The sequence below is a fragment of the Cyprinodon tularosa genome, unplaced genomic scaffold (assembly GCF_016077235.1).
Source record: "Cyprinodon tularosa strain WSP-4 unplaced genomic scaffold, ASM1607723v1 ctg332, whole genome shotgun sequence".
Lineage (NCBI taxonomy): Eukaryota > Metazoa > Chordata > Actinopteri > Cyprinodontiformes > Cyprinodontidae > Cyprinodon > Cyprinodon tularosa.
The window spans coordinates 2,597,254-2,607,597 of record NW_024039044.1 but is presented as its reverse complement, the minus strand read 5'-3'; the positions used below and the strand labels follow the sequence as shown (position 1 = coordinate 2,607,597).

The following is a 10,344-nucleotide window of genomic DNA, read 5'->3' as shown; positions in this document are numbered from 1 at the left end:
GTTTTTCTGATGTTTTGAATTCAGAACAAGATTGCTACAAAACAAACTTTAAGATTCTTTCTGAGTCTACAGGAGTCGTGTTACTCAGACAACTCAGACTTACAAATAGACGTTAAACTTTATGTTTGGAAAAGGTTTTGAAATTGTGAAAATGTCTCAGAATTATTTTGAAAGGATATAATTCAAGACAATACTGCAAAGCAGCTGGCAAAAAGTAACTTTCTAAAAAACCTTTTTTTTCCTCCTTTTTTATTTGACCTCAGAGAAAGAATATGTTAGAGTACTGATGCACAGATATGGATCTATCAGTGCACATTTATAGGAAGGTGAAAGTCAAAGAAGAGCTGCTAAAATATGGTCAGAAAAGGAGGCCTAAAGCCATATCACCAGCCCTATTTGAAAAAACCCCCAAATATTGTAGGACTTTTTTTCAGGTCACTGACTACTGGGCTATCGGCTGGTTCCAGACCAGCAACCTACTGGATTGCACAGCAGATGGGACTGGAACCAACAATCCATTGCTAGTGAGGTATATCCATTTGGATGCTGGAGGAACAGATCTCAGCAGCCCCCGTTGTGGAAAAGGATATGCGAAAAGTCTGTGCACAAGCTGAGTCCCTGTCCCTAAGCATGCTTTCATGGCCTCGTTGGCGCAGTAGGCAGCGCGTCAGTCTCATAATCTGAAGGTCGTGAGTTCAACCCTCACACGGGGCATTTGCTTTAGCTTTTCCACTCCCAGTATTTAACCACATTTTCACCTTAACTTCTATGATGCGACTTTATTCGGGCTTTCGAACAATGATGGTTACATTTTCCCATAGGTAGGGCTAGTGGCGCAATGGATAACGCGTCTGACTACGGATCAGAAGACTCTAGGTTCGACTCCTGGCTAGCTCGTCTACTTATTGTCATTGTCTTACATTTCTGCGTGCTTATTCCGACTCAGCTGGTCAATCACTCGCAAGCTCGTAAAGCAGAGGCAGCTTGAAATCCAACCCCCATATGAGTAGAAGAGGCACAAAAATCCCCTCATTCGTGATTGATGCAAGTGACATGCAGGACTTGCAGACTCCAAAAACATCTAAAATGATCTACTGCAATCGAGTTTTGCCGTTTGAAAACCTTTACCTTCTCTTGAAGGGGCTTCATGGTTCAAAACTAGTGAAGGGATAAGTTCCACACTTTTAAACTTTTTGGGAAGGTCCTTTCTCAATTCACATGGAGTTTGGAACCCCGTAACGATAAGTTGTCATTACTGTGTTTTTTTTGCCTGGTTCATTGAAAGGTGCTTGTTTACATTAGATCTAAGCAGATGTTATTAGCCTGAAAATGACAGCACCACTCTACTTGCATCCACCCCAACGGTTATTTGAACCAACAAAATCTGGCTTCTGGCATCGTTCTGAACAGTACATTTTGAAAGTATTGGTACATTTCTAAAAGACTGGGAGTTACAGGAGAGGGATTTCTTTAAAAGCAGAATTTTAACACATTCCAGGACTGATCTCTTTAAAACATCACATTTTCTCCTCTTACATTACAAGTAGTTTGAAAAGTTGATTAGGAGTAGTATTGGGCATGGTAGGACATTGCAGTGGACACATATGTAATGAGAAAAATACAAGAGCTGCTGTAAATGTCACTGCTCATATTTAAGCAGGCTTAAATCTGGCATAAGAGATTGACGGTAAATGCCAGTTTATAGCAGAGGGTGGTTTCAGAGAACCGACCTCTGGGTTATGGGCCAAGCACGCTTACGCTGTGCCACTCTGCTTTCCTCATGAGAAGATGGAATTGGAAGGCAAAATCAATTACGTATGGTTTGGCTTTGTCATTTCATTAGCCACAACATTAATTTTGGAAAATTTGGAACAATCTGCATGCAGATTTTAACTTTGAACATCTCTGGAATAAATTATATAGTTTTGCTATGCTGCACCAATCCTCAAGAGTAACAAATCCACTCTCCAAAGCACATTTCCTTGGGGACAGGCGATCCTGACCCCAACCTGTTGCGGGGATAAAACCCCCCCCACAAAAAAAACCACCACATGCTTGGCCATTCTCTATACCGGTGGGATTCCAGAGGTGCCGACATGGGGGAACACAAAGACAATTTGTCAAAATGGACCTCCCTCTTCAACTCTAGATAGAGCGATACAGTTCTGATGCTGAATTCAGAACAAGATTGCTACAAAACAAACTTTAAGATTCTCTCTCAGTCAACAGGAGTCGTGTTACTCAGACAACTCAGACTTACAAATAGACGTTAAACTTTATGTTTGGAAAAGGTTTTGAAATTGTGAAAATGTCTCAGAATTATTTTGAAAGGATATACAGGTGCTGGTCATAAAATTAGAATATCATGAAAAAGTAGATTGATTTCAGTAATTCCATTTAAAAAGTGAAACTTGTATATTATATTCATACATTACATACAAACTCATATATTTCAGATGTTTATTTTGTTTAATTTTGATGATTACAAATGACAACAAATGAAAATCTCAAATTCATCATATCAGAAAATTAGAATATTACTGAAGACCAATAAAAACAAAGGATTTATAGAAATGTTGGCCAACTGAAAAGTATGAACATGAAAAGTATGAGCATGTACAGCACTCAGTATTTAGTTGGGCCTCCTTTGGCCTGTATTACTGCAGCAATGCGGCGTGGCATGGAGTCGATCAGTCTGTGGCACTGCTCAGGTGTTATGATAGCCCAGGTTGCTCTAATAGTGGCTTTTAGCTCTTCTGAATTGTTGGGTCTGGTGTATTGCATCTTCTTCTTCACAATACCCCATAGATTTTCTATGGGGTTAAGGTCAGGAGAGTTTGCTGGCCAATTAAGAACAGGGATACCATGGTCCTTCAACCAGGTACTGGTAGCTTTGGCACTGTGTGCAGGTGCCAAGTCCTGTTGGAAAATGAAATCTGCATCTCCAAAAAGTTGGTCAGCTGCAGGAAGCATGAAGTGCTCTAAAACTTCCTGGTATGTGGCTGCGTTGACCCTGGACCTCAGAAAACACAATGGACCAACACCAGCAGATGACATGGCACCCCAAACCATCACTGACTGTGGAAACTTTACACTGGACTTCAAGCAACGTGGATGAAGTGCCTCTCTTCTTTTCCTCCAGACTCTGGGACCTTGATTTCCAAAGGAAATGCAAAATTTACTTTCATCAGAGAACATGACTTTGGACCACTCACCAGCAGTCCAGTCCTGTTTCTCTTTAGCCCAGGCAAGACGCTTCTGACGCTGTCTGTGGTTCAAGAGTGGCTTGACACAAGGAATGCGACAGCAGAAACCCATGTCTTTCATACGTCTGTGTGTGGTGGTTCTTGAAGCACTCACTCCAGCTGCAGTCCACTCTTTGTGAATCTCCCCCACATTTTTGAATGGGTTTTGTTTCACATTCCTCTCCAGGGTGTGGTTATCTCTCTTGCTTGTACACTTTTTTCGACCACATCTTTTCCTTCCCTTCGCCTCTCTATTAATGTGCTTGGACACTGAGCTCTGTGAACAGCCAGCCTCTTTAGCGATGACCTTTTGTGTCTTGCCCTCCTTGTGCAAGGTGTCGATGGTCGTCTTTTGGACAACTGTCAAGTCAGCAGTCTTCCCCATGATTGTGTAGCCTATAGAACTAGACTGAAAGACCATTTAAAGGCTTTTGCAGGTGGTTTGAGTTAATTAGCTGATTAGAGTGTGGCACCAGGGGCCATCAATTTTGAACCTTTTCACAATATTCTAATTTTCTGATATGATGAATTTGAGATTTTCATTTGTTGTCATTTGTAATCATCAAAATTAAACAAAATAAACATCTGAAATATATGAGTTTGTATGTAATGTATGAATATAATATACAAGTTTCACTTTTTAAATGGAATTACTGAAATCAATCTACTTTTTCATGATATTCTAATTTTATGACCAGCACCTGTAATTCAAGACAATACTGCAAAGCAGCTGGCAAAAAGTAACTTTCTAAAAAACCTTTTTTTTCCTCCTTTTTTATTTGACCTGTGAGAAAGAATATGTTAGAGTACTGATGCACAGATATGGATCTATCAGTGCACATTTATAGGAAGGTGAAAGTCAAAGAAGAGCTGCTAAAATATGGTCAGAAAAGGAGGCCTAAAGCCATATCACCAGCCCTATTTGAAAAAACCCCCAAATATTGTAGGACTTTTTTTCAGGTCACTGACTACTGGGCTATCGGCTGGTTCCAGACCAGCAACCTACTGGATTGCACAGCAGATGGGACTGGAACCAACAATCCATTGCTAGTGAGGTATATCCCTTTGGATGCTGGAGGAACAGATCTCAGCAGCCCCCGTTGTGGAAAAGGATATGCGAAAAGTCTGTGCACAAGCTGAGTCCCTGTCCCTAAGCATGCTTTCATGGCCTCGTTGGCGCAGTAGGCAGCGCGTCAGTCTCATAATCTGAAGGTCGTGAGTTCAACCCTCACACGGGGCATTTGCTTTAGCTTTTCCACTCCCAGTATTTAACCACATTTTCACCTTAACTTCTATGATGCGACTTTATTCGGGCTTTCGAACAATGATGGTTACATTTTCCCATAGGTAGGGCTAGTGGCGCAATGGATAACGCGTCTGACTACGGATCAGAAGACTCTAGGTTCGACTCCTGGCTAGCTCGTCTACTTATTGTCATTGTCTTACATTTCTGCGTGCTTATTCCGACTCAGCTGGTCAATCACTCGCAAGCTCGTAAAGCAGAGGCAGCTTGAAATCCAACCCCCATATGAGTAGAAGAGGCACAAAAATCCCCTCATTCGTGATTGATGCAAGTGACATGCAGGACTTGCAGACTCCAAAAACATCTAAAATGATCTACTGCAATCGAGTTTTGCCGTTTGAAAACCTTTACCTTCTCTTGAAGGGGCTTCATGGTTCAAAACTAGTGAAGGGATAAGTTCCACACTTTTAAACTTTTTGGGTAGGTCCTTTCTGCACAGCTCAATTCACATGGAGTTTGGAACCCCGTAACGATAAGTTGTCATTACTGTGTTTTTTTTGCCTGGTTCATTGAAAGGTGCTTGTTTACATTAGATCTAAGCAGATGTTATTAGCCTGAAAATGACAGCACCACTCTACTTGCATCCACCCCAACGGTTATTTGAACCAACAAAATCTGGCTTCTGGCATCGTTCTGAACAGTACATTTTGAAAGTATTGGTACATTTCTAAAAGACTGGGAGTTACAGGAGAGGGATTTCTTTAAAAGCAGAATTTTAACACATTCCAGGACTGATCTCTTTAAAACGTCGCATTTTCTCCTCTTACATTAGAACTAGTTTGAAAAGTTGATTAGGAGTAGTATTGGGCATGGTAGGACATTGCAGTGGACACATATGTAATGAGAAAAATACAAGAGCTGCTGTAAATGTCACTGCTCATATTTGAGCAGGCTTAAATCTGGCATAAGAGATTGACGGTAAATGCCAGTTTATAGCAGAGGGTGGTTTCAGAGAACCGACCTCTGGGTTATGGGCCCAGCACGCTTACGCTGTGCCACTCTGCTTTCCTCATGAGAAGATGGAATTGGAAGGCAAAATCAATTACGTATGGTTTGGCTTTGTCATTTCATTAGCCACATTAATTTTGGACATTTTGGAACAATCTGCATGCAGATTTTAACTTTGAACATCTCTGGAATAAAATATATAGTTTTGCTATGCTGCACCAATCCTCAAGACTAACAAATCCACTCTCCAAAGCACATTTCCTTGGGGACAGGCGATCCTGACCCCAACCTGCTGCGGGGATAAAACCCCCCCCCCAAAAAAAACGACCACATGCTTGGCCATTCTCTATACCGGTGGGATTCCAGAGGTGCCGACATGGGGGAACACAAAGACAATTTGTCAAAATGGACCTCCCTCTTCAACTCTAGATAGAGCAATACAGTTCTGATGCTGAATTCAGAACAAGATTGCTACAAAACAAACTTTAAGATTCTCTCTGAGTCTACAGGAGTCGTGTTACTCAGACAACTCAGACTTACAAATAGACGTTAAACTTTATGTTTGGAAAAGGTTTTGAAATTGTGAAAATGTCTCAGAATTATTTTGAAAGGATATAATTCAAGACAATACTGCAAAGCAGCTGGCAAAAAGTAACTTTCTAAAAAACCTTTTTTTTCCTCCTTTTTTATTTGACCTCAGAGAAAGAATATGTTAGAGTACTGATGCACAGATATGGATCTATCAGTGCACATTTATAGGAAGGTGAAAGTCAAAGAAGAGCTGCTAAAATATGGTCAGAAAAGGAGGCCTAAAGCCATATCACCAGCCCTATTTGAAAAAACCCCCAAATATTGTAGGACTTTTTTTCAGGTCACTGACTACTGGGCTATCGGCTGGTTCCAGACCAGCAACCTACTGGATTGCACAGCAGATGGGACTGGAACCAACAATCCATTGCTAGTGAGGTATATCCCTTTGGATGCTGGAGGAACAGATCTCAGCAGCCCCCGTTGTGGAAAAGGATATGCGAAAAGTCTGTGCACAAGCTGAGTCCCTGTCCCTAAGCATGCTTTCATGGCCTCGTTGGCGCAGTAGGCAGCGCGTCAGTCTCATAATCTGAAGGTCATGAGTTCAACCCTCACACGGGGCATTTGCTTCAGCTTTTCCACTCCCAGTATTTAACCACATTTTCACCTTAACTTCTATGATGCGACTTTATTCGGGCTTTCGAACAATGATGGTTACATTGTCCCATAGGTAGGGCTAGTGGCGCAATGGATAACGCGTCTGACGACGGATCAGAAGACTCTAGGTTCGACTCCTGGCTAGCTCGTCTACTTATTGTCATTGTCTTACATTTCTGCGTGCTTATTCCGACTCAGCTGGTCAATCACTCGCAAGCTCGTAAAGCAGAGGCAGCTTGAAATCCAACCCCCATATGAGTAGAAGAGGCACAAAAATCCCCTCATTCGTGATTGATGCAAGTGACATGCAGGACTTGCAGACTCCAAAAACATCTAAAATGATCTACTGCAATCGAGTTTTGCCGTTTGAAAACCTTTACCTTCTCTTGAAGGGGCTTCATGGTTCAAAACTAGTGAAGGGATAAGTTCCACACTTTTAAACTTTTTGGGAAGGTCCTTTCTCAATTCACATGGAGTTTGGAACCCCGTAACGATAAGTTGTCATTACTGTGTTTTTTTTGCCTGGTTCATTGAAAGGTGCTTGTTTACATTAGATCTAAGCAGATGTTATTAGCCTGAAAATGACAGCACCACTCTACTTGCATCCACCCCAACGGTTATTTGAACCAACAAAATCTGGCTTCTGGCATCGTTCTGAACAGTACATTTTGAAAGTATTGGTACATTTCTAAAAGACTGGGAGTTACAGGAGAGGGATTTCTTTAAAAGCAGAATTTTAACACATTCCAGGACTGATCTCTTTAAAACATCGCATTTTCTCCTCTTACATTAGAAGTAGTTTGAAAAGTTGATTAGGAGTAGTATTGGGCATGGTAGGACATTGCAGTGGACACATATGTAATGAGAAAAATACAAGAGCTGCTGTAAATGTCACTGCTCATATTTGAGCAGGCTTAAATCTGGCATAAGAGATTGACGGTAAATGCCAGTTTATAGCAGAGGGTGGTTTCAGAGCACCGACCTCTGGGTTATGGGCCCAGCACGCTTACGCTGTGCCACTCTGCTTTCCTCATGAGAAGATGGAATTGGAAGGCAAAATCAATTACGTATGGTTTGGCTTTGTCATTTCATTAGCCACATTAATTTTGGACATTTTGGAACAATCTGCATGCAGATTTTAACTTTGAACATCTCTGGAATAAAATATATAGTTTTGCTATGCTGCACCAATCCTCAAGACTAACAAATCCACTCTCCAAAGCACATTTCCTTGGGGACAGGCGATCCTGACCCCAACCTGCTGCGGGGATAAACCCCCCCCCCCCCCAAAAAAAACGACCACATGCTTGGCCATTCTCTATACCGGTGGGATTCCAGAGGTGCCGACATGGGGGAACACAAAGACAATTTGTCAAAATGGACCTCCCTCTTCAACTCTAGATAGAGCAATACAGTTCTGATGCTGAATTCAGAACAAGATTGCTACAAAACAAACTTTAAGATTCTCTCTGAGTCTACAGGAGTCGTGTTACTCAGACAACTCAGACTTACAAATAGACGTTAAACTTTATGTTTGGAAAAGGTTTTGAAATTGTGAAAATGTCTCAGAATTATTTTGAAAGGATATAATTCAAGACAATACTGCAAAGCAGCTGGCAAAAAGTAACTTTCTAAAAAACCTTTTTTTTCCTCCTTTTTTATTTGACCTCAGAGAAAGAATATGTTAGAGTACTGATGCACAGATATGGATCTATCAGTGCACATTTATAGGAAGGTGAAAGTCAAAGAAGAGCTGCTAAAATATGGTCAGAAAAGGAGGCCTAAAGCCATATCACCAGCCCTATTTGAAAAAACCCCCAAATATTGTAGGACTTTTTTTCAGGTCACTGACTACTGGGCTATCGGCTGGTTCCAGACCAGCAACCTACTGGATTGCACAGCAGATGGGACTGGAACCAACAATCCATTGCTAGTGAGGTATATCCATTTGGATGCTGGAGGAACAGATCTCAGCAGCCCCCGTTGTGGAAAAGGATATGCGAAAAGTCTGTGCACAAGCTGAGTCCCTGTCCCTAAGCATGCTTTCATGGCCTCGTTGGCGCAGTAGGCAGCGCGTCAGTCTCATAATCTGAAGGTCATGAGTTCAACCCTCACACGGGGCATTTGCTTCAGCTTTTCCACTCCCAGTATTTAACCACATTTTCACCTTAACTTCTATGATGCGACTTTATTCGGGCTTTCGAACAATGATGGTTACATTGTCCCATAGGTAGGGCTAGTGGCGCAATGGATAACGCGTCTGACGACGGATCAGAAGACTCTAGGTTCGACTCCTGGCTAGCTCGTCTACTTATTGTCATTGTCTTACATTTCTGCGTGCTTATTCCGACTCAGCTGGTCAATCACTCGCAAGCTCGTAAAGCAGAGGCAGCTTGAAATCCAACCCCCATATGAGTAGAAGAGGCACAAAAATCCCCTCATTCGTGATTGATGCAAGTGACATGCAGGACTTGCAGACTCCAAAAACATCTAAAATGATCTACTGCAATCGAGTTTTGCCGTTTGAAAACCTTTACCTTCTCTTGAAGGGGCTTCATGGTTCAAAACTAGTGAAGGGATAAGTTCCACACTTTTAAACTTTTTGGGAAGGTCCTTTCTCAATTCACATGGAGTTTGGAACCCCGTAACGATAAGTTGTCATTACTGTGTTTTTTTTGCCTGGTTCATTGAAAGGTGCTTGTTTACATTAGATCTAAGCAGATGTTATTAGCCTGAAAATGACAGCACCACTCTACTTGCATCCACCCCAACGGTTATTTGAACCAACAAAATCTGGCTTCTGGCATCGTTCTGAACAGTACATTTTGAAAGTATTGGTACATTTCTAAAAGACTGGGAGTTACAGGAGAGGGATTTCTTTAAAAGCAGAATTTTAACACATTCCAGGACTGATCTCTTTAAAACATCACATTTTCTCCTCTTACATTACAAGTAGTTTGAAAAGTTGATTAGGAGTAGTATTGGGCATGGTAGGACATTGCAGTGGACACATATGTAATGAGAAAAATACAAGAGCTGCTGTAAATGTCACTGCTCATATTTAAGCAGGCTTAAATCTGGCATAAGAGATTGACGGTAAATGCCAGTTTATAGCAGAGGGTGGTTTCAGAGAACCGACCTCTGGGTTATGGGCCAAGCACGCTTACGCTGTGCCACTCTGCTTTCCTCATGAGAAGATGGAATTGGAAGGCAAAATCAATTACGTATGGTTTGGCTTTGTCATTTCATTAGCCACAACATTAATTTTGGACAATTTGGAACAATCTGCATGCAGATTTTAACTTTGAACATCTCTGGAATAAATTATATAGTTTTGCTATGCTGCACCAATCCTCAAGAGTAACAAATCCACTCTCCAAAGCACATTTCCTTGGGGACAGGCGATCCTGACCCCAACCTGTTGCGGGGATAAAACCCCCCCCACAAAAAAAAACCACCACATGCTTGGCCATTCTCTATACCGGTGGGATTCCAGAGGTGCCGACATGGGGGAACACAAAGACAATTTGTCAAAATGGACCTCCCTCTTCAACTCTAGATAGAGCGATACAGTTCTGATGCTGAATTCAGAACAAGATTGCTACAAAACAAACTTTAAGATTCTCTCTCAGTCAACAGGAGTCGTGTTACTCAGACAACTCA

The 10,344-nt window shown here is 41.7% G+C and overlaps 8 non-coding genes across 8 annotated transcripts; all 8 read left to right on the top strand.

Moving 5' to 3' along the window:
- Window positions 1-641: 641 nt before the first annotated feature.
- On the top strand, window positions 642-714 carry trnam-cau. The gene has a single exon. It is a non-coding gene; the product is annotated as a tRNA-Met (tRNA).
- Window positions 715-824: 110 nt separating this feature from the next.
- Window positions 825-897, top strand: trnar-acg. Its single transcript has one exon. It is a non-coding gene; the product is annotated as a tRNA-Arg (tRNA).
- Window positions 898-4,412: 3,515 nt separating this feature from the next.
- On the top strand, window positions 4,413-4,485 carry trnam-cau. Its single transcript has one exon. It is a non-coding gene; the product is annotated as a tRNA-Met (tRNA).
- Window positions 4,486-4,595: 110 nt separating this feature from the next.
- trnar-acg lies at window positions 4,596-4,668 on the top strand. The gene has a single exon. It is a non-coding gene; the product is annotated as a tRNA-Arg (tRNA).
- A 1,906-nt stretch (window positions 4,669-6,574) lies between these two features.
- Window positions 6,575-6,647, top strand: trnam-cau. Its single transcript has one exon. It is a non-coding gene; the product is annotated as a tRNA-Met (tRNA).
- A 110-nt stretch (window positions 6,648-6,757) lies between these two features.
- On the top strand, window positions 6,758-6,830 carry trnar-acg. Its single transcript has one exon. It is a non-coding gene; the product is annotated as a tRNA-Arg (tRNA).
- Window positions 6,831-8,731: 1,901 nt separating this feature from the next.
- trnam-cau lies at window positions 8,732-8,804 on the top strand. The gene has a single exon. It is a non-coding gene; the product is annotated as a tRNA-Met (tRNA).
- A 110-nt stretch (window positions 8,805-8,914) lies between these two features.
- On the top strand, window positions 8,915-8,987 carry trnar-acg. Its single transcript has one exon. It is a non-coding gene; the product is annotated as a tRNA-Arg (tRNA).
- Window positions 8,988-10,344: the final 1,357 nt, after the last annotated feature.